Source organism: Salvelinus sp. IW2-2015, linkage group LG14 (assembly GCF_002910315.2).
Source record: "Salvelinus sp. IW2-2015 linkage group LG14, ASM291031v2, whole genome shotgun sequence".
Classification (NCBI taxonomy): Eukaryota; Metazoa; Chordata; class Actinopteri; order Salmoniformes; family Salmonidae; genus Salvelinus; species Salvelinus sp. IW2-2015.
Window position 1 is genome coordinate 27,277,950 of NC_036854.1, and position 21,271 is coordinate 27,299,220.

Here is a 21,271-nt window from a genome sequence, read left to right on the forward strand (position 1 = left end):
ACTGAGGGAGTGTTAAATTTGGTTAATTTGATCGAATAGAAGTTTCGTAATGGTTAGGTTGTTACGCATGCACTGACATACATGGAAGCACGTGGCAACCCTGTTGTCATAGAGATAGATAGAGGACTCAGATATAACTGTCACGATCGTCATAATAAGCGGACCAAGGCGCAGCGGGATATGAGTACATCTTCTTTTAATAGAGATGACGAAACACGAAAACAAACACTTTTACAAAACAAAACAACAAACGACCGTGAAGCTATCAACGAAAGTGCACACACAAGCTACTAACGTACCACATAGACAATTACCCACAAACACCTAAAGCCTATGGCTGCCTTAAATATGGCTCCCAATCAGAGAACAACAATAACCAGCTGTCTCTGATTGAGAACCAAATCAGGCAACCATAGACTTTCCTAAACACCTACACTGAACACAACCCCATACATACTACAAACCCCTAAACAATACACACACCCTAAACTAGACAAACACACAAACATCCCCCTAGTCACACCCTGACCTAATAAACGAATCAAGAAAATATATATAACAAAGGCCAGGGTGTGACAGTACCCCCCCAAAGGTGCGGACTCCGGCCGCAAAACCTGACACAGAAGGGGAGGGTCCGGGTGGGCTTCCTATGGTGGCGGCTCGGGTGCGGGACGTGGACCCCCCTCCACCATAGCCCTCCCCGCTTTGGTGGCGCCTCTGGAACGGCGAGTCCCGGACTGAATACCATCCCATAGGGCGCCACTGGACGGAGGGGCAGCTCGGCTGAGGGGCAGCTCCGGACTGAGGGGCAGCTCCGGACTGAGGGCAGCTCCGGACTGAGGGGCAGCTCCGGACTGAGGGGCAGCTCCGGATGAGGAGCTCGACGAGGGCAGCTCCGGACTGAGGGGCAGCTCATGACTGGCAGATGGCTCTGGCGGATCCTGGCTGGCTGGCTTCTGGCGGATCTGGCTGGGTGGCTCTGGCGGATCCTGGCTGGCTGACGGCCTGGCGGATCCTGGCTGGCTACGGCTCTGGCGGATCCTGGCTGGCTGACGGCTCTGGCGGATCCTGGCTGGCTGACGGCTCTGGCGGATCTGGCTGGCTGACGGCTCTGGCTGGTCATGGCTGCCTGACGGCTCTGGCTGGTCATGGCTGCTGACGCTCTGGCTGGTCATGGTGGTCTGACGGTCTGGCTGGTCATGGCTGGCTGACGGCTCTGGCTGGTCATGGCTGGCTGACGGCTCTGGCTGGTCATGGCTGGCTGACGGCTTCTGGCTGGTCATGGTGGCTGACGGCTCTGCTGGCATGGCTGGCTGGGCTCTGGCTGGTCATCGGCTGGCTGGCGGCTCTGGCTGGTCATGGCTGGCTGGCGGTCTGGCTGGTCATGGCTGGCTGGCGGCTCTGGCTGGTCATGGCTGGCTGGCGGCTCTGGTTGGTCATGGCTGGCTGGCGGCTCTGGCTGGTCATGGCTGGCTTGGCGGCTCTGGCTGGTCATGGCTGGCTGGCGGCTCTGGCTGGTCATGGGCTGGCTGGCGGCTCTGGCTGGTCATGGCTGGCTGGCGGCTCTGGCTGGTCATGGCTGGCTGACGGCTCTGGCTGGTCATGGCTGGCTGACGGCTCTGGCTGGTCATGGCTGGCTGGCGGCTCTGGCTGGTCATGGCTGGCTGGCGGCTCTGGCTGGTCATGCTGGCTGGCGGCTCTGGCTGGTCATGGCTGGCTGGCGCTCTGGCTGGTCATGGCTGGTGGCGGCTCTGGCTGGTCATGCTGGCTGGCGGCTCTGGCTGTCATGGCTTTGCGGCTCTGGCTGGTCATGGCTGGCTGGCGGCTCTGGCTGGTCATGGCTGACTGACGGCTCTGGCTGGTCCATGGCTGGCTGGCGGCTCTGGCTGGTCATGGCTGGCTGGCGGCTCTGGCTGGTCTGGTGGCTGGCGGCTCTGGAAGATCCTGGCTGACTGGCGGCTCTGGAAGATCCTGGCTGACTGGCGGCTCTGGCGGATCCTGGCTGGCTGGCGGATCCTGGCTGGTTGGCGGCTCTGGCGGATCCTGGCTGGTTGGCGGCTCTGGCGGATCCTGGCTGGTTGGCGCTCTGGTGGATCCTGGCTGGTTGGCGCTCTGGTGGATCCTGGCTGACTGGCGGCTCAGGACAGACGGGCGGCTCTGACGGCTCGGAACAGACGGGCGGCTTTAATGGCTCGGGACAGCGGATGGCTCTGATGGCGCTGGCAGACGGATGGCTTTGATGGCGCTGGGCAGGCGGATGGCTCAGATGGCGCTGGGCAGACGGATGGCTCAGATGGCGCTGGGCAGAAAGCAGTGCAGGCGGCGTTGGGCAGACGGCCGACTCTGACCTGCTGAGCGCGCACAGTAGGCTGGTGCGTGGTGCCGAACTGGTGGTACCGGGCTGAGGGCACGCACCTCAGGGCGAGTGCGGGGAGAAAGAACAGGGCATACTGGACCTGGAGACGCACATTAGGCTGGTGCGTGGTTGTAGGCACTGGTGGTAATGGGCTGGAGACACGCACCTCAAGGCTAGTACGGGGAGCAGGAACAGGGCACACTATAGTCCTGGTGCGTGGTACCGGGACTGGTGGTACCGGGCTGAGGGCACGCACTCAGGGCGAGTGCGGGGAGAAGGATCAGTGCGTACAGGGCTCTGGAGACGCACATGAGGCTTGTGTGCGTGGTGCCGGAACTGGTGGTACCGGGCTGGGGATACGCACCTGAAGGCTAGTGCGGGAGAAAAGAAACAGGGCATACTGGACCCTGGAGACGCACATTAGGCCTGGTGCGTGGTGTAGGCACTGGTGGTAATGGGCTGGAGACACGCACCTCAAGGCTAGTGCGGGGAGCAGGAACAGTGCGTACAGGGCTCTGGAGACGCACATTAGACCTAGTGCGTGGTGCCGGAACTGGTGGTACCGGGCTGGGGACACGCATCTCAGGATGAGTGCAAAAGTAGGAACAGAACACACCGGGTTGTGAAGGTGTACTGGAGACCTGGTGTGTATAGCGGCATCAATCTTCCGGAACTTTAACACAAGTTTCAGCTGAGTACGAGGAACTGACAGCGGTGGCATCGGACAGCTAACACGCTCCTCAGGGAGAATGCCATGCATACTCTGCCAAACCAACAGCTCTCTCTTCTTCACTCTCCTCCAATTTCGTCAACAACTCCTCGAATGTCTCATAATCTCCCCTTCGTTCACTCTCCTCCAATCTGTCCAATAACTCCTCGACCATCTCAGACTCACCCTCACTTCGCCGACTGCTCCAAGTGCCCCCCCTCAAGATTTTTTTGGGGCTGTTCTCTTGGGCTTCCTATCGTGTCGCGTGCTGCCTCCATCTCTGCCTTGGGGCGGTGATATTCCCCTGGCTGTGCCCAGGGTCCTCTCCGTCTAGGATTTCCTCCACGTCCAGGAGTCTTGACATCGCTGCTGCTGCTTTTTACCCCGCTGCTTGGTCCTGGTTTGGTGGGTAATTCTGTCACGATCGTCATAATAAGCAGACCAAGGCGCAGCGGGATATGAGTACATCTTTTAATAGAGATGACGAAACACGAAAACAAACACTTTTACAAAACAAAACAACAAACGACCGTGAAGCTATCAACGAAAGTGCACACACAAGCTACTAACGTACCACATAGACAATTACCCACAAACACCTAAAGCCTATGGCTGCCTTAAATATGGCTCCCAATCAGAGACAACAATAACCAGCTGTCTCTGATTGAGAACCAAATCAGGCAACCATAGACTTTCCTAAACACCTACACTGAACACAACCCCATACATACTACAAAACCCCCTAAACAATACACACACCCTAAACTAGACAAAACACACAAACATCCCCCATGTCACACCCTGACCTAACTAAACGAATCAAGAAAATATATATAACAAAGGCCAGGGTGTGACAATAACCCATTTTAGCATTGCTATTGAGGGCTTCAAACATTTTAAATTAGTGAACTGGGTGGGGATTCCTATGAGTTGGAAGCAATCAGTCAATGTTTTATTTACTGGATATTTTAGAAATGTACAACCCATATGCATTGACCTGATTAGGGCTTCCACCAATGGTGCTCAGAATGACAGAAATTACCTTTATTTTATGGTAATTCCTTTTAACAGAACATGCAAGTCGAGGATGCAACAACGAATTCCGATGCACACTTTGATGATGCTAGAATAACTGTCCACATTTACTTTTCCTCAGCCAACAAGACGAGCAAAGAACAGCAAAATCACTAGCCTGTGTCAATCTACTATCCCCTATAGTAGAAAAATGATCATATTCTATTGGTCAGCTTGTGGAGAAAGAAATAGCCTATTCCTAACAGACTCTGGAACAGTTGTGGGATGATAGATCCCACATTCATACAACCAGTAGGACTAGGCTACACAACAAAAATAAGTTAAAAGCAATGAGTCTGATGCAACAGATCAGAATGTTTAGCCTAAAATAAACTATTATTACTTTACATTATAAACGTAGCAATGCACAGAAGCCAGTAGGCTACTCATGGATGTTCATTCCATTATGCAATTAGTGGGAAAACACCATTGTCAAAATCGCACCATACATGCGAGCGGTTTCATGTGACAGAGATGAAAAAATTGAAAAAGGGGAGATTTAAAGATGCAACGACTAGCATGGGTTGCTAATATGACAAGGGTTGTGCCTTTGGCTACTGGACAATGAATGAAAGAGGAGATTAATAGGCTACTGGTTTCAATGGCACATGGAAGTACAGTGGCTTGCGTAAGTATTCACCCCCGTTGGCATTTTTGTCATGTTTTGTCATTGATTATCATGTCTTGTCCCTGTGCTTCCCTTCTATTCGTTTCCCTCTGCTGGTCTTATTAGGTTCTTTCCCTCTTTCTATCCCTCTCTCTCCCCCTCCCTCTCTCCCTCTCTCGCTCTCTCTCTCTATCGTTCCGTTCCTGCTCCCAGCTGTTCCTCATTCTCCTAAATACCTCATTTACTCTTTCACACCTGTCCCCTATTTTGCCCTCTGATTAGAGTCCCTATTTCTCCCTCTGTTTTCCGCTTCTGTCCTTGTCGGATCCTTGTTTGATGTTTGCTGTTCTGTGTCCTTGTTCCGCCCTGTCGTGTTTTTGCCTTCTTCAGATGCTGCGTGTGAGCAGGTGTCTATGTCAGCTACGGCCTGTGCCTTCCCGAAGCAACCTGCAGTCTGTGGTCGCGTCTCCAGTCGTTCCTCTCTACTGACGAGAGGATTTCAGTTTTCCTGTTTTGTATTTACCTAAGATAATATCCAGGAGTATCGTTTTTGTTTAAGACTGGAATAAAGACTCTGTTTCTGTTAAGTCGCTTTTGGGTCCTCATTCACCAGCATAACATTTTCCCTATTTTGTTGCCTTACAACCTGGAATTAAAATATATTTTGGGGGGGGTTTGTATTATTTTATTTACACAACATGCCTACCACTTTGAAGATGCAAAATATTTTTTATTGTGAAACAAACAAGAAATAAGACAAAAAAACTGAAAACTTGAGCGTGCATAACTATTCACCCCCCCAAAGTAAATACTTTGTAGAGCCATCTTTTGCAGCAATTACAGCTGCAAGTCTCTTGGGGTATATCTCTATAAGCTTGGCACATCTAGCCACTGGGATTTTTGCCCATTCTTCATGGTAAAACTGCTCCATCTCCTTCAAGTTGGACGGGTTCCGCTGGTGTGTAGCAATCTTTAAGTCATACCACAGATTCTCAATTGGATTGAGGTCTGGGCTTTGACTTGACAATTCCAAGACATTTAAATGTTTCCCCTTAAACCACTCGAGTGTTGCTTTAGCAGTATGCTTAGGGTCATTGTCCTGCTGGAAGGTGAACATCCGTCCCAGTCTCTAATCTCTGGAAGACTGAAACAGGTTTTCCTCAAGAATGTATTTAGCGCCATCCATCATTCCTTCAATTCTGACCAGTTTCCCAGTCCCTGCCGATATAAACATGGTGTTCTCGGGGTGATGAGAGGTGTTGGGTTTGTGCCAGACTAAGTTTTCATTGATGGCCAAAAAGCTTAATTTTAGTCTCATCCGACCAGAGTACCTTCTTCCATATGTTTGGGGAGTCTCCCACATGCCTTTTGGTGAACACCAAACGTGTTTGCAAATTTTTTTCTTTAAGCAATGGATCTTTTCTGGTCACTTCCGTAAAGCCCAGCTCTGTGGAGTGTACAGCTTAAAGTGGTCCTATGGACAGATACTCCAATCAGGTTATCTTTTGTCTCTTTGTTGCCTCTCTGATTAATGCCCTCCTTGKCTGGTCTGTGAGTTTTGGTGGGCGGCCCTCTCCTGGCAGGTTTGTTGTGGTGCCATATTCTTTCCATTTTTAAATAATGGATTTAATGGTGCTTCGTGGGATGTTCAAAGATTTGAATATTTTTTTATAACCCAACCCTGATCTGTACTTCTCCACAACTTTMTCCCTGACCTGTTTGGAGAGCTCCTTGGTCTTCATGGTGCCGCTTGCTTAGTGGTGTTGCAGACTCTGGGGCCTTTCAGAACAGGTGTATATATACTGAGATCATGTGACAGATCATGTGACACTTAGAGTGCACACAGGTGGACTTTATTTAACTAATTATGTGACTTCTGAAGGAAATTGGGTGCACCAGATCTTATTTAGGGGCTTCATAGCAAAGGGTGTGAATACATATGCACGCACCACTTAAAAAAAAATATATATATATATATTATTTTGAAACAATTAATATTTTTTCATTTCACTTCACAAATTTGGACTATTTTGTGTATGTCCATTACATGAAATCCAAATAAAAATAAATTACAGGTTGTAATGCAACAAAATAGGAAAAACGGGGGGTTGAATGCTTTTGCAAGGCACTGTATTTTCCAAAATAATTGCTTCTAAGAATATGGTTGGATTTTGCCGAGACTACTTTGAAGCAATGTAAAACATGCCTCAAAATATGTAGTAAAAAGTTAAGGTTTCAAACAATTAAGTATATGTTTTCCAAATGCATACTGCCTCCAGCTCATTGCAAAGTGGTGTGTGCTGATGAAGCCTGCCTTCCGTTGCCTATGCATTTGAAGCATGCTTCAATTACCAGTTGAGAAATAAAAATAGTAGCTCTTTTTATGGCCATCAAAACAAGCAATTACATTTATAATTGTTGCACAAAGATTGGGCTTATAAAATCACTTTTCCCTCCAGGTGCAAAGAAAGAGATGTAGCAGCAGCTGTCTGACAGATTTTCTCTCAACGGCTCTGTATATGTATGTTGTACGCGTGTGGTATATAAGATACATAACGAATATACACACCGCCAATTTCATTTCACAAAACGATGCATGACCGTTCAAATGTATTTACATCGACTGGTATTTACATCAATGAATAGGCTAAAAAGCATTATTTCGCAATGGGATTTTTTCCTTTGCCCGGACAATTCTATTTTTCGGCTTTGCAATTTTGTTATTGGCCAGAAGCCGGCAATTACTGGCTAACGGAAACCATGGCACAGTTACAAAGATGAGTCTTCTACCTAGCTCTATGGCCTGTTGTTGACACACGTATCGGCCCTCTCGTTGGCTAGAATGGTCCCACCTGATCTCGCCTCCTCCCGTCTGCCTTCCATCTTTGAGGACATGTATTTCCATTGTCACTTCACTATCTTGTCACTATAATAGACAATCTTTCTTTTAACACTGACGCCTCACACGTGAGGGGGACGCACACACACGCTGCGTTTGAGTGGTAAGGTTGAAGCAATCGACTGTAGACATAAGCTGAGAAGTTAAGTCGGGGGAGGTGCATCTGCTACAGACGAAAGTCGGACACTGATGTGGTTTTCCAACGGTAAGGCTCAGTGCAACATGGCAGTGTTGCCATTGTTAATAAAAGTTATTTTTAACGTCAAAATAAACATGCCTTCAATCCCCATATCACACAAACTGTAAATATATCAGTTGGTGAGAGAGAGAGAAAGAGAGAGAGAGAGAGAGAGACTCAAATATCACATTCATTTGTACATATCCACTGTATACATATGAATCGCTGCAGAGAGGAAGAGGTGAAGCGAGAGGATTTACTCCACCCATTATCTGTCCACGTGAGATAAGCTCTGTATGGTATGGAGGTCTATGAGAGAGTGTTGAATTAAGTGAGGCTTATTTGATCGAATAGAAGTTTCGTAATGTTTAGGCTGTCACACATGTACTGATATAACTGGATGCACGTGGCTTTCCGGCAACTTTGAGAAAAACATGTTAGCTGTGCTTGTTGTTCTCATGCTTATGTGCCCTCTCATTGGCTAGAGTGGTTCCTCCTGATCTCTCCTCCTCCCACCTGCCTTCAATCATTGATGACATGTATTTCCATTTTTAGAGCGGTCACTCGGTTATAATGTCAATATAATAGATCATCTTTGATCGCGGCAAAGTTGCTTCCTCTTTCATTCACGTCTTCCCGTTCGCGTGGGTCAAACAAACATTCAAATGATTAGCTAACAAATAGTGCCTCCCTCAATGCAGGCTATGGCTGCAAGTTGCAGCAGGTGAGGAGCAACTGCAGAAAATGTAAGTAAACTTCAGACGAAACTTCATGACCTTTGGTCACATGGTTGTTGTAAAGTGCATGCAGTCCACATCAGTGGAGGCTGCTGAGGGGAGAACGGCTCATAATAATGGCTGGAATGGAGTATAATGGACGGAATGGAATCAAGCCCATGAAAACCATGTTTTTGATTCCATTCCATTTACTCCATTCCAGCCATTGTTATTGTTATTTACGTTTTATATTCATGCTGTTAAGTGGATGAGCTTGTGTCACATGCAATCACAGAAGGAAAAACTACAGAAATCACTCACACGCTCTCTTCTGGGACCTGCTCGTTCAAGGTGCTGGATTCCTTATACTTGAGTCTAAGGACATATTTGCAGGTATTTCAGTAATGTTCTCATAACATTGTTGAAATAAAATGTGTATTTTCTTTAGTGTGTCTGTGTCTATTTATTCTTAACTGACTTGCCTAGTTAAATAAAAAACAAGTACAAATGTGTGGGTGGGTGAGTGCGTGCTTGCTTCCAGTGTAAATATGCTTCTAAACTAACTGTAAATATAAACATGTACAGAGTTACCTTTTTCCATCCTTTACTGGTCTCAAAGCATTGGAAATGTTGACATACGAATTGGAGTAGAATGAGTATAATGCTTGTCAACCTCAATCTATGTTAAAGTCATCATCACCAATCAACTGCATTACAGTTAAAAACTCCTCATTACCACCATCGATTTGTTTTGTATACTAGCTTCTAAACCTGATTTCTAAGGACAATTTATAAATGTTATGCATTGAAAACAGCCAAATACAGTGGGGCAAAAAAGTATTTAGTCAGCCACCAATTGTGCAAGTTCTCCCACTTAAAAAGATGAGAGAGGCCTGTAATTTTCATCATAGGTACACTTCAACTATGACAGACAAAATGAGAAAAAAAAAATCAATCCAGAAAATCACATTGTAGGATTTCTAATGAATTTATTTGCAAATTATGGTGGAAAATAAGTATTTGGTCACCTACAAACAAGCAAGATTTCTGGCTCTCACAGACCTGTAACTTCTTCTTTAAGAGGCTACTAATAACCCACTCTTAACTAACATTGTCTTTGTCTACTAACAACACTCTTAACTAACATTGTCTTTGTCTACTAACAACACTCTTAACTAACATTGTCTTTACTAATAATCCACTCTTAACTAACATTATCTTTACTAATAACACACTCTTAACTAACATTGTCTTTGTCTACTAACAACACTCTTAACTAACATTGCGTTTACTAATAACCCACTCTTAACTAACATTGTCTAACAGCAACACACTCTTAACTAACATTGTCTTACTAATAACCCACTCTTAAACGTAACATTGTCTTTGTCTACTAACAACACTCTTATAACATTTCTTTACTAATACCCACTCTTAACTAACATTATCTTTACTAATAACCACTCTTAACTAACATTGCTTTACTATAACCCACTCTTAACTAACATTGTCTTTACTAATAACACACGTCTTAACTACATTGTCTAATAACAACACACTCTTAAATAACATTGTCTACTAACAACCTCTTAACTTACAGTCTAATAACACACTCTTAAATAACATTGTTAATAACACACTCTTAACTAACATTGCTTTACTAATAACCCACTCTTAACTAACATTATCTTTACTAATAACCACTCTTAACTAACATTCTTTACTAATAACCCACTCTTAACTAACATTGTCTTACTAATAACCCACTCTTAACTAACATTATCTTTACTAATAACCCACTCTTAACTAACACTTGTCTTACTAATAACCCACTCTTAACTAACATTATCTTTACAATAACCCACTCTTAACTAACATTGTCTACTAATAACCACTCTTAACTAACATTATCTTTACTAAAACCCACTCTAACTAACATTACTTTACTAATAACCCACTCTTAACTAACATTGTCTTACTAATAACCCACTCTTAACTAACATTATCTTTAATAATAACCCACTCTTAACTAACATTGTCTTACTAATAACCCACTTTAACTAACAATGTACTTACTCAATAACCCACTCTTAACTAACATTATCTTTACTAATAACCCACTCTTAACTAACATTGTCTTACTATAACCCACTCTTACTAACATGTCTTACTATAACCCACCTTAACTAACATTGTCTTTACTAATAACCACTCTTAATAACATTATCTTACTAAATAACCCACTCTTAACTAACATTATCTTTACTAAAACCCACTCTTAACTAACATTGTCTTACTAATAAACCCCACTCTTAACTACATTAATCTGTTACTAATAACACACTTTAACTAACATTATTCTTACTAATAACCCATCATTAACAAACATTGTCTTACAATAACCCACTCTTAACTAACATTTCTTTACTAATAACCACTCTTAACTAACATTGTTCTTTACTATAATACACACTCTTAACTAACGTTGTCTTTACTAATAACACACTCTTAACTAACATTGTCTTTACTAATAACCCACTCTTAACTAACATTGTCTTTACTAATAACACACTCTTAACTAACATTGTCTTTACTAATAACACACTCTTAACTAACATTGTCTTTACTAATAACACACTCTTAAATAACATTGTCTAATAACAACACACTCTTAACTAACATTGTCTTTACTAATAACCCACTCTRAACTAACATTGTCTTACTAATAACCCACTCTTAACTAACATTGTCTAATAACAACACACTCTTAAATAACATTGTCTAATAACAACACACTCTTAAATAACATTGTCTAATAATAACACACTCTTAAATAACATTGTCTAATAATAACACACTCTTAAATATCATGGTCCCGTGTGGCTCAGTTGGTAGAGCACGGCGCTTGCAACGCCAGGGTTGTGGGTTCATTCCCCACGGGGGGACCAGGATGAATATGTATGAACTTTCCAATTTGTAAGTCGCTCTGGATAAGAGCGTCTGCTAAATGACTTAAATGTAAATGTAAAATTGTCTAATAATAACACACTCTTAAATAACATTGTCTAATAATAACACACTAATGGCCTGTACCTTGACATGGTGAGTGGGCTTCAAACCAAGACAGGCCATTGATTTCAGCATTTCTTTAAAATGCTCCGATAACCACCTGTGTGGACACCTGCAGGACTACTTTCTGTACGGATCCAGGTGTAAATGTCACAGCTGCAACATAACTTTTCAACATGACAGAGTGACTAGTTATTGGACATTGAGTGTGTCTGTCTGTCTGGCCATACTGTCTTTGAGTTGGCTTTAGTTCTGCATTGATTGAATATATATTTTATCATTGAATTTAGTTTTGCACTAAATACATAGAGTAAATGACATGTTCAGTGTTCTAGTGTCCCTGTGTTGTCTGTTCCTACTGTCACTGTGAGGTTGCTGAGCCGCTGGTGGGAAACGGGGCATCGGTCAACGTAACTATCTGATTTCACCCCTCTCTTTGAGGCTGCAACCGAGGGCAATTAGCTCAAGGTTAGTCTTCCCGCCTTTCATAAAGGCTCTTCAAAAATAATTGCATTTGATTAACTGATGGCTACTAGGATGTTTTTATAGTCAGTACCGTGCAGTATGTATAATGATAACTTTTTACTTCAAATGCTTCTCGTGCATTTTAATGTCTCATCTGTCTGTATGTATCCTCACCAAGAAGAACTGTGATGGTAACATGTCTCTGGGCATGGTGAAGGAGAGAGACAAGGGCATCCTGGAGCACTGGGATGACGACAACGCTCAGGTCAAAGGAGGGCTCGTCTCCCTGCACAACGCAGACTCATACGGGGTGAGTCCATACAAAGATTACATCAGGCCTTTGAAGACATTTTACATGCTGTACAGTTTGCCATAAGGTTTTTACATAGACATAGACAATGCATACAAAACACATATGCTGTGACATTGAGGCCCATGTAACAGCTTGGATGTCATCAGGCTTTAGAAGATATTGTGGCCTATGTAACAACTTGGAATGTCATCCTAGGGGCAGTAGAAGAATATTGCTCGCGCGCCTAGGATGTAACAACTTGGATAGGTAATCGCAGGTTTTTTAGAATTGACTATTTGAGGCCTATGTAAACAACTTGGATGTCATCAGCTTAGAAGACATTGAGGCCCTATGTAACAACTTGGATTGTCATCAGGCTTTAGAAGTATCTTGTGGCCCTAGTAACAACTTGATGTCATCACACTGCTTTAGAAGACATTGAGGCCTATGTAACAACTGGTGGAATTGTCATCAGGCACTTTAGAAATATTGTGGCCTATGTAACAAACTTGGATGTCATCATGCTTTAGAAGACATTTGAGGCTATGTAACATTGGATGTCATCAGGTTAGAAGGTATAGGGGCCTATGTAACAACTTGGATGTCATCAAGCGCTTAGAAGATATTGGGCCTATGTAACAACTTGGATGTCATCATGGCTTTACGAAGACATTAGGCCTATGTAACAACTTGGATGTCATCAGGCTTAGAAGACATTGAGGCCTATGTTAACAACGGATGTCATAGGCTTTAGAAACATTGTGGCCTATGTAACAACTTGGATGTCATCTTGCAGGCTTTAGAAATATTGGGCCTATGTAACAACTTGGATGTCATCAGGCTTTAGAAAGCCCACATTGTAGGCCTATGTAACAACTTGGATGTCATCATCCTTTAGAATATATTGTGGCATATGTAACAACTTGAATGTAAGGCTTTAGAAGACATTGAGCCTATGTAACAACTTGGATGTCATCAGGCTTTAGAATATATTGGTGGCCTATGAAACCTTGGATGTCATCAATTATTGTTATATTAGACGGGTTCTGGGAAAGAAAACATAAATTGTGGTGAGAGATCTGGTTCTCTACGCCTCTGACAGATAACCATACATCACATCAAATAACATCACCCTCACTGTGATGACAGAGACCTAGTGGATGTTCTACAAATGTATTTGCGTGGATGTCATCAGTCTTTGGGCAAATCATGAGGATGTTAAATCATGTCCTATGTCTCTCTCGCTCCTCTCCTTTCTGTCTCTGCTGTCCTCTCTTCTCTCCTCTGTAGCACATGCATATTGCGGTCCTCCTGATCAAGTTTCACGCAGTGGACCAGCACCAGTCCGTAAGTAGCCTGACACCACTGGAGGTGAACTGATGGACAGTGGACCAGCAGCAATCAGTATGTAGCCTGATACCACTGGAGGTGAACTGATGGACAGTAGACCAGCAGCAATCAGCATGTAGCCTGARACCACTGGAGGTGAACTGATGGACAGTAGACCAGCAGCAATCAGRATGTAGCCTGATACCACTGGAGGTGAACTGATMGACAGTAGACCAGCACCAATCAGCATGTAGCCTGACACCACTGGAGGTCTTGATGGTACAGTATTTGTGTAGAATAAGAAAAAAAAAACAGTAGGTGACCAGTAAAATGCAGACAACTTTAGTGAACTATTTACACATAACATATAGACAAGAATCCAGTATAAGTAGGAGCAGATCAGTCTATAGTTTACAGCAACCTGAGCGTGACCATATCCCTGTCCAACGGCAGTAGTACAGACACCTCCATCCTGACGCCGATGGCCACGCACCCCAGGAATCCCTCATCCTCATCCTRTTCCTCCTGCATGTCCAGCTGAAGTTCCCTGATCTGACTCTTCTCCTCCTGTACCCTGGCCTCTAGGGACGCCAGCACCTTGTGGTAGAAGCTTGGGCTGTAGCGGGCTTGACAAGAAGCTCATACAGGGCCTGGGTACTCCTGCTGGCTACCAGGGCTCCGATGTACCTGTCTGGAGGTGAGAGGTGCACCAACTTTTAAATGTAACAGGCACAAACTATTATGTAGGACCAACATCTCCAACAGATTCATTTACATTTGTGTCATTTAGCAGAGGCTCTTATCCTGAGGGACTCATTGGAGCAATTCGCCTTGCTCAAGGGAACATCGACAGATATTTCACCTAGTCGGCCCGGGGATTCGAACTAGCGACCTTTCGGTTAAGTTCAGATTGTATCAATAATAGCAATACATGGCATGCATCAAATAAAAATGTCAGTGAATTTCATGACGTAATGACATTATTTGGAACCATTCACTTCACAGTCAGTCTTCCAGGRCCATCTTCCAATCTCAGGAATCCTGCACCATGAAGGAGCAGGTCCCCGGACTAGGGCCAGTCAATGATTTCCTCAGTTTSTCCTTCTGTGATTGTATGTGACACAAGCTCATCCGTGTAACAGCATGAATATACAACATTAATAACTTTCGCTGTTATCAATGGAAAGAAGGTCAACSTCGAAGACACTTCATGGAAAAATTCAATGGTTATTTTTGGCACAAAGGTGATAACGAAAGTTMAAAAAAAAATCTTTATAGACTTCTCTATTGGAATTGTCTTTCTGGGCTCAGCGTCCGTTAAAGAGCAGTACCGCCAGTCTCCTCTGGGTACATGGGAGGGTATGCTTCCTGACCAGAACCCTGGCCCCTTGGATCCACGCAGGGGTATAGTGCTGCTGGAGTGTGGAGGGGCAGCACTCCCTCACTTTTTTCAATTTGAGAATACAAGGAGCTGGTAAAACTATTTCAGGAAAATGTATTCTGATAAATTCAAAATAAATTATATTTAATTACCACTTAAATTCCATGAAGAACGGTAGAATGACAAACCAAATAAATATGTATAGCAGTCTAGAGGTAAATGGTGGTTTCTTCCCTGTCTTCTTTCTGGTGGCGGTAAGACCTATGAAGAACTATATAGGCTACCTGTTATGAAGCACTACGTAGGCTACCTGTTATGAAGCACTACGTAGGCTACCTGTTATGAAGCACTATGTAGGCCTACCTGTTATAAAACACTATGTAGGCTACCTGTTATGAAGCACTACATAGGCTACCTGTTATGAAGCACTTACGTAGGCTACCTGTTATGAAGCACTACGTAGGCTACCTGTTATGAAGAACTATGATAGGCTACCTGTTATGAAGCACTACGTAGGCTACCTGTTATGAAGAACCATATAGGCTACCTGTTATGAAGCACTAGTAGGCTACCTGTTATGAAGCACTATGTAGGCTACTGTTATGAAAAGAACTACGTAGGCTACCTGTGTATACTGCAGAGGCCCATCAGAGGCTTGACCACGTTGGCCAATCAGAACATTGAAAAAAATATCCTAATTCACCGTGTGTTGACCACGTCTTGAGCAGTGGAACCCAGAACCATGTGACCACTTGGTAATGACGACACGTTTCTGCCAAGGACACCCAAACCAGAGGGAGCCTGAACCTCTCTGGAAGTTGCTGTAGCCCTGCTTGGGATACTTTGTCTACTGGTTGCGATGCAGGGCCCGTTCTAGCTTGGCATATCAGGGTGGGCAATTGGAAATGTGAATTGGGAGGTAATAATGCATTTAGGTTCTAGTTTATTGAGGTGCATGAATACACCACACCAAAAGATTGATTTGACGGCTGTTTTAAAACAAATTTCCTACAATTCTACATAGTAATGATTTCTGTTCACTACTTTGTCAATTGATTTGATAGCTTGTTTAATAATCGATGCAAATACATTCTATGAATTGATAGTTCACCTCTGTTTTATATTATCTTGTAATAGGGTAGTATTGTAACCATGTGTTCCAGCTAATCAAATCAAAGTTTATTTATGATACATTGTGTAAGCTACAGAATACAAAGACATATCGACTCGCAAATAAAGCTCTCCTCGTAAACAGTGCAATGATATTAAGCTTTATGTATTTGTATTTACATTAGGCTGTAGTGTACAAATAGCTATACAATGTAGTCATAGACCTATTAGGCTTTACTGCAAATTATTGTTGTTTGTTCCTGAACTGGTCGAATGTCAGAGCTATCATTCAGCACCACAAGTTGGTTCAACTTCTTTAATAACCTTTTATTGCAGTGGGCTAAATCAGGGTCACAAAGAGTGATTCTTGGTATTCTTAAGCAAATCTACTTAAAATAAGACACCTGTACCATGTCAGATATAGAGTTGAAATTGATCAAATGTTGAGTTTGCATCCCAATATTACACATCACAGAAAACTGAAATATAATAACTGTTTGACATAGAAACACCAGATTTGCATCAGTTTTATTTTTTTATAATCATTAATGATGAAATTCAGAAAAATATTAATAACATTCCACCCACGAGGCCAAAGAGGGCGCTTTTGGTCAATGACTGCAGGAAAGGGATCTATATTACGCAATCCTGACACTGTCCTTTCAGAACCCCGAAGGGTGCTCCAACTGTTTAAAATAACATTCATCAAGAACTGTTGCCTACGCCTAACAGTCCTACTCATCACCTGTTATTATTATTATTACTACAAATAGAAGATTATCGCTTCTCACAATGCTGCTCGTTTAGTAAAGTTAGATCAAAGCTGAATCAATGTCTCACAAGGTCACAACGACAAATTAGTATTTTACATAACTAAATATAATAGCATAGCTAGTAGGCCTATAACGTACAGCTAGTAGGCCTATAACGTACCTCCTCATTTCGAATGAGATTTTAGGATCTTTAGCGGGAGCTGAATAGTAGAAAAATAAAAAGATAATGCGCCAAAACAGATTGTTGCCACTACGATGATGTTTGCTTTGATTTAAAACAAAAATACAAGGCTYAAAGTTTGTTAACATCATCTMCTCTAATTGACTCACGAAACAGTAATTCTAGAAGATGGAAATGCATAGGCCGTTCCCATGAAACTGATCGAGATCAATCAAATGATTGGCATGCACATGCCGTTTCACCGGTTAAACGATTTACAGTGATTATGGTCCATTTTGAAATGAGGTACGTAATTAGGTGTTTGAGGGTATTAAAAATAAACKATTTCTTGTTGAGACAATATGTGTCGGCACAGGCAGACGTTGCAATTGGAGGATGCATTTAACGCAAATTCTACAGCAGGGCTGTCCAACGCTGTTTCTGTAGAGCCCTTTACAGCAGGGGTATTCAACTCAAAYCCAATTTATGCTTGATCTGAAAATGTGGTCGAAGGCTTCATATGGAGGGTTTGACGCAATTTCGGAGCCTCTGGAGGCATGCAGAAGCCAAATCAAGCTCTGTACTGCATGGCCGTGTGCCTCTCAAATGTTGTAACAATGTGGAGGGCTATATAAAATAAACTTGATTTGATTTGACAACTTCCTTCACAACAGCTCTGCTCCATGAAGCACAATAAATATGAATGCCTTGAGTTCTGCAGAGGCCAGGCTGGCTCATTACCTGTTCGTGTCCTCATTTTTGTCACAGGCTTAAGCCAATTAATTAAAAAGGTACTTTATTCTAAACAAAACTATTAACTTTAAACAAAGAAAAAGGAATGAGGTGTGGAAGTATCATAATGTAAGGTGTATGTAAAGTGCATGGATGCGTGAATCTGTGTGTGAATATGACTGAGTGAAAACTATGCAAAACTACAAAGGAACAAACAAAACAGGATGTTACGTTAAAGCCTTATTCTAAAATGGATAAAAAATAATAATAATCATCAATCTACACACAATTCGCCCCAGTCTGAGATCCTGAGTGCTATGAAGCAGGTTTTCATCAAGAATCTCTCTGTACTTTGCTCTGTTAATCTTTCCCTCGATCCTGACTATTCTCCCAGTCCCTGCCACTGAAAAACATCCCCACAGCATGATGCTGCCACCACCATGCTTCACCTTAGGGATGGTGCCAGGTTTCCTCCAGACGTGATGCTTGGCATTCAGGAAAAATAGTTCAATCTTGGTTTCATCAGACCKYAGAATCTTGTTTCTCATGGTCTGAGAGTCTTTAGGTGCATTTTGGCAAACTCCAAGTGGGCTGTCATGCCTTTTACTGAGGAGTGGCTTCCGTCTGGCCACTCTACCATAAAYGCCTGATTGGTGGAGTGCTGCAGAGATGGGAGAACCTTCCAGAAGGACAACCAWCTCCACAGAGGAGCTCTGTCAGAGTGACCATCGGGTTCTTGGTCACCTCCCTGACGAAGGCCCTTCTCCCCCGATTGCTCAGTTCGGTCGGGCGGCCAGCTCTAGCAAGAGTTGGTGGTTCCAAACTTCTTCCATTTAAGAATGATGAAGTAGGCCACTGTGTTCTTGGGGACCTTCAATGCTGCAAAAAAATGTTGGTACCCTTCCCCAGATCTGTGCCTCGACACAATACTGTGTCATGACGTTGCCTGTTTTGGTACATAAAGCCCATCCCCCTCTCCCTGCCACTCCCTGCCTCCCCCTTTCCTCCTTCAACCCATGCTGTGGTCACAGAGAGACGTCGTAAATTCCTGAGAATCTCCTCATGGCCAAACAGTATTAGAGAGAGGGTAAACTTTCAGGACAAAGGGTTTTCTTCCACCTCACAGAACTTGAGGTACGAACAGATTTCATGTTCCGGAAAAAGTATAAAAGAGCGGTGAAGATTCCAGCTATTAACATGTCCGTTTGTCACAACTGGGGAAACTCATGGGAGACTGTGTGGCTACATTACCATACCGCTGTTTATATAATAACCTCAGATATGAGGTTTACATCTAATTGTTGTATAAAATGAATGAGTGAGTATGATACTGTTTGTATAATTGTGTAATATAATTTTGGACTGTTTAATGAAGAAAAATACAAATCCCTTTTGATTTGAACTAAATCCGAGGACCCGCCCCTGAGCCCAGTTGGGTCAGACATCCTGGGACAGCCCCTTTCGGCAATTCCGAAATTAAAACCCAACTTTGAGAAATTATCAGGAGACCATGTTTTTTCTCCATAGGAGGAGAACGAAGGTGAGTACCATTGCTGAATCTGTTAACCATACCACTGGTTAAACTCTTAGACGAATAAGAACAAGTCTTTGATATTGACTACTAGTCTGCAGCTAGGAATTCGGTATCATTGAACGCAAGAACGACAACGCCGAAACATCCATTCTATAACGAATGTCACCTGAACTATCCACAATAACCAAGACAGAGACGGACCAAACTCTCCAACAGAAACTAACTTTTCTCCAGACGATCAAGACGCCACACACTGAGCGTAAATAATATATATATTGATTGCAATTGTTCCCGAATGAGTGAGCGTTCATGTGTAAAGGATTAGCATGTCAATTGTTTATAATTATGAACTCTGCAGTGACTTCTCTGGTCGACCCCCCATTTCCCCTTTGTCTAACAAGCCGCCATGCCGGTTCAGCCCACTAGGCATATTATCATTTCATGTAACCATTTTAAGTTTGTTTGTGTGTTATGCATTTCTGTGAATTACTTAGTTAGTAATAAATAAATGATTTAAGACAATTGATGTATGGATGACTCATAGTGAAGACTGGTTCGTGCAGATAACCAACAATTACGACGTTTGAATGAGACTAACGTGAGGTAAAATAAATAAATCATTAATCAGAAGACTATTGATCAGAATATGAAATATCTGAAAGTTATATGGGAAATTATAACTTTTAATCTGAACACTTTCCCTGGTGCCCCAAAATTCCTAGTTAATTAGTTACGTTATTGTTTAGTTGATCGCGTAATAACTAATTACAGAAAATCTTTGAATAAACTATAAAGTCTTCAATTTAATGATAGCAAAGACACGACAACTGTGTCTGAGCTCTACGGACAATTCCTTCAACCTCATGGCTTAGTTTTTGCTCTGACATGTACTGTCAACTGTGGGACCTTATATAGACAGGTGTGTGCCTTTCCAAAACATGTCCAATCAATTGAATTTACCACAGGTGGACTCCAATCAAGTGTAGAAACATCTCAAGGACAAGCAATGAAAGGATGCACCAAAGCTTAATTTCGAGGGCTCATAGCAAAAAGTCTGAATACTTATGTAAATAAGTATTTCGTTTTTATTTTTAATACATTTGCAAATATTGAATACATTTTAGAATAAGGCTGTAAAGTAAGAGACGAGTCTGGTCTCTCACATGGTAGGCAGAACATTCCATAAAAATGGAGCTCTATAGGAGAGAAGTCCTGCCTCCAGCTGTAAGCTTAGAAATTCTAGGTACAGTAAGGAGGCCTGCGTCTTTGTGACCGTAGTGTACGTGTAGGCATGTACGGCAGACCAAATCGGAAAGATAGGTAGGAGCAAGCCCATGTAATGCTTTGTAGGTTAGCAGTAAAACCTTGAAAATCAGCCCTTGCCTTAACAGGAAGCAAGTGTAGGGAGGTTAGCACGAATAATATGATATTTTTTGGGGTTCTAGTCAGGATTCTAGCAGCCGTATTTAGCACTAACTGAAGTTTATTTGGTGCTTTATCCGGGAGCCGGAAAGTAGAGCATTGCAGTAGTCTAACCTAGAAGTAACAAAAGCATGGATTAATTTTTCTGCATCATTGTTGACAGAAAGTTTCATATTTTTGCAATGCTACGTAGATGGATAAAAAGCTGATTCTATGAAACAGTCTTGATAGTGTTCAAAAGAGAGATCAGGGTCCAGAGTAACGCAGAGGTCCTTCACAGTTTTATTTGCAGACGACTTGAACAACACATCAGAAAATTAATCATAACAGCAAGATACACATGGAATTGAGACTAGAAAGCATCATCTTTGAAGTCCGATTAAAAGTAAAAAACGTTCATACAGCCATACACTATTCTTATGTCGGAAACACAGGCTTTCTGGGATCAATCTACCTATATGAAAA

At 43.0% G+C, this 21,271-nt stretch overlaps 1 long non-coding RNA gene across 2 annotated transcripts; it reads left to right on the forward strand.

The window, feature by feature from the left end:
• Positions 1–7,673: 7,673 nt before the first annotated feature.
• Positions 7,674–16,326, forward strand: LOC111972620 (uncharacterized). 2 transcript variants are annotated; one of them, XR_002878492.1, is made up of 4 exons: positions 7,674–7,850; positions 11,980–12,076; positions 12,255–12,383; positions 13,656–16,326. It is a non-coding gene; the product is annotated as an uncharacterized lncRNA (long non-coding RNA). The 2 variants fall into 2 exon arrangements; XR_002878491.2 differs by lacking the exon at positions 7,674–7,850 and having other exon boundaries at positions 11,042–12,076.
• The last annotated feature ends 4,945 nt before the right edge of the window (positions 16,327–21,271 follow it).